Genomic DNA, 3,776 nt, shown 5'->3' with positions numbered 1-3,776 from the left:
TAAACTTAAGCTGTTAAAAGTATTTGAATGAAGTTGTTGTTTTCAATCTGGGATTGAATGGACGAATGAGACGTGCTAGCTTTAGATTTATGGTTAAAGCATTGTAAGCTAAATGAAAGAAGTAGTTTCAACGTGGCAAATTACTTTCTGCAGCATCTTCTTTCTATAAATAACTATGTAAACATCTCAAACTATATAAACATCACGGCATTACTTTATCGTTTATTCAACTGAAAATCAATCAACATCCGCATACTTATTACGTTTTTATGTCACCAACATGCAAAGCATCATTTGATGTGGTTGATATGGGTGAGGCCAATCCATGCGACCTTGATGGAGCTGCAACTGCCAGCCAAGTCAATATTAACGGTATTGTTACTAACTTCTCCAATGCCACTCTCATCAATATCACTGCTTACAAAAACAGAAATTTTCAAAAATCGAAATCTATTACATGAGCAATTCATGTTATGGGCATGGCAATTACAAGTCGAAAACAAACTCTTTCAATGTTCCTAGATATCGATACTTTTGTTTTCGCCTTGAGCGGGATTTTAAACGAAAATCGAAAAATCAAATTCCCGAAACCGACAATGTTTTCCGTGTTAGAATTGAAATTAAACTCTGTTTTGTTCGTTGTTGAAATTGATAATCCTTTAGTAGATAGGCAGTTTTTCGCTGTCATTGTATTTGATAATGATCATGTATTTGGAAATGGCTCAGTAACCTTGATATGACTAAAGCTTTATAGGCCTATTTGTTATATTGCTGTATTATGAGGGTAGTGACCATCTAATAGAGAAAATCTATCGCACAATTTTTTTTATCTGGTGTTTTTGGAGCCATTTTGTGAATCTGTATGTCCAGAATCCAGAATTCTTCAAATGTGGGGGTGGGAAGGGGGATGGGCGGGTACGAGTACAACAGATTTCAGAATAGTAAAGTGGGTAGCGCTTATGTCAATACATAACATTGATATGCATTGACATTTTAAAATGTAGTGGCAATACAGGGAGGCACTTGCCCACTCCCCGTTCCACTACTGGATCTGCGCTTGAGATGAACTTATAGTCACCCTGCATTTACACCGAATCCGAATTTTCGGATCCGATCAGAAAATTGAATCAGTGTGTTATAGGGACGTTGACGTTCAGCGCATCGGAAATGCAGTCCAAATTTCGGTTCCGATCCGATGTGAATACACCTTAAGTACTGTAATTGTTAATTATAACGGACCCATAACTATATTGTCTATCAAAAGCATAATGCAATTAAATTTCTTAATCTAATCAATTTTACTTCCATGTTAATTTATACTAGGTCTTACTTATTCTCAATGTTTTTAATTTGAATCGATTGTGTATATAATTTTCATGTAATTTGTATAATTATAATGATTAAATTAATTTTTACAATTGTAATTCAATTTTAAATATAATTCTCTTTCAATTTTCATGTTATTTTTTTTATTCATGTACGGTTTATAAATGTCGATGAAAGAAATTCGCATTACAAAATTGTATTCAATTCTACATTTATTTTCATGAATTGTACATAAATATTATAATATTGGCCTACTAGTTACAGATTACATAAAAATAATACGGTATCTATAATTAGGATCAAAGTGAAAGAAAATAGAAAATATATTCAATGGAATACTCCCTCAGGGAGCCGAGTAGGCCTATATTGTCAGGGGCGGATCCAGAGATGTCCGAAAAGGGGGGGGGGCCGAGATAACACCACCCTAGGGGGTCCGGTGGCACTCCCACGCTAAATGTTTGTTTTCTAGACGTCCGAAAATAACCTCTGAGGCGTTTTTGGTTACGAAAACTTATACACCGATTGAGGGGGTACTCCTAGGTAGCGGCGATGGCCGCTATTATAAATTACTGCGAAAAGATAGCTAAAGTTCTTAATCTTAGTCTTAAATGAATTATATTTAACGTCTGTGGGGATTAACACCTGTGAGTCAAAACGAATAGGGTTTGGGTGTGCGCATGTTAAAAAGTCCTGATTTTTGCGAAATATGTTATATCTTTTTAAACATAATAAAATAAACCAAATTGCGATTTTTTTTATTGTACTGTATTTCTTTTAATAGTCAGTAGCAAGTGCAAATTAATTAAATAAACGGGATGCCAAAAAGAGCATTATAATTATATACAATTGATTAAGTATATTATTTTCATCGAGAAAAATCTGCTACTGCATCTCGCAACTTGAAATAATCGTCTTTGTAGTTGTAAATTTGAGCTGAAACTCTGACCCATAATTTGTTATCTACAACTGTAAATATGCAGTGAATCTTGTATTTCTTGTAAATTTCGGCCAGTAATTTGTTTGAAGTGTCGCAGTTCAATTTTACATCATTTATATTTTCTGGAAGCCTCACAAGAGCCATGAAGGGAGCCCTCAGACTACGGTGTACTGGTAGATGAGTTGTTTTCCATGCGTTGGCAAGCATGTCTGCAGCCCACTCTACTAAATTCGTATTATACTGGGATATGGCTTCCTGGAAAAATAAAATATACATACTGTTTAGCCCTAGCGAAAAACTAAACATTTAAAAGACCTCTTTTGATCGTTTACATGTTTAGGATAATTTTAATCGTAAAGTTTAATGGGAATTTTAGCAGAGTTAAAAAGTGAATTTTTGGTAAAGTCAATACTGTAAATGAATAGGCCTACTGATTCTATTTAATTATTTTTCAACGATTTTTAAGAAGTGTATCGTACCATTCCAATGTCCTCCATGAACTCAATTGCAGCCGTTGCTGTGCACAATGACGTGTAATCTTTGGTTGCCTGTTGCATAAAACGATCGCGCAGACGAGAATGGAATTGCGCAGACGAGAATGGAATTGCGCACGAGAAGTCACCAGAGGATGGATGACGTCAGAGTGCTTTGGGTCAATGTGGAGAAGAGCACAACCTCGTGTTGCAAAACACCATTTGTGCAGGTTACCTATAAAAAAATTTTAATCAGATCATGAAATTTATGTAAATAATATGATCTTGTATGGAGGAAACGATATATTTATGGGAAGTATGTTTATGAAGCTTGGGAAGTGAACTTGTATTTAATCGTTAACAAAAAAAAGCTTGTGTCATGTGATTTGAACTCATGGTTCTATATTGGGAAGCAAGCATCTTAAAGAAGAGCTAAGAGAAGAGCTACAAAATGCTTTAAATTGTATAGATTATACCTGTGTAGAAATCTGCTCCAAGTTTGTCCAATTGCAGTTTAACCTGTCCAGGAGCATGCGCACCATCCAACATCACCATCACCCCTCTTTTATGACACTCTGGTATCATTTCCTCTACGGGCATAAGGATGGCAGACACACTGGTGATGTGATCTAATATCGCCAGTTTGATCCCTTTATCTGCATCAAGTATCGTAGCCAATTGGTCAACCAGCTTTTTTTTCCCGTCAATCGGGAAGCACACATCCATTGTAACAACTTCAACTCCTTAAATAACAATAGAATGATACCACATTTAATAAAATGTGGTTATTGGTTGTATAAAATATTGACGATTATTTTTTTTTATAAATTTTGTTTCCATTTTGAGGAGTTGTATCACCTGATGAATCATACCTTTATTCATTTGACTGATGAAAAGCGCAGTGTTCCTAACAGCTTCGTACGTCTGATTTGTGATGAGTATCTTATCACCTGGCAGCCAATGAAGTGACTTCATCACTGCGTTTATAGCTAAAATATAAATAAATGAATATATATATATATATATATATATATGTATAT

The 3,776-nt window shown here is 34.9% G+C and overlaps 1 pseudogene; it reads right to left on the bottom strand.

The window, feature by feature from the left end:
- Positions 1–1,525: 1,525 nt before the first annotated feature.
- Positions 1,526–3,776, bottom strand: part of LOC117121090 — a 6,227-nt pseudogene continuing 3,976 nt past the window's right edge.

Source organism: Anneissia japonica, unplaced genomic scaffold, assembly GCF_011630105.1.
Source record: "Anneissia japonica isolate Jap-2015-1 unplaced genomic scaffold, ASM1163010v1 scaffold1606_len605190_cov180, whole genome shotgun sequence".
Classification (NCBI taxonomy): Eukaryota; Metazoa; Echinodermata; class Crinoidea; order Comatulida; family Comatulidae; genus Anneissia; species Anneissia japonica.
The sequence above is the reverse complement of the archived record's forward strand: the minus strand, read 5'-3'. Positions and strand labels throughout refer to the sequence as shown.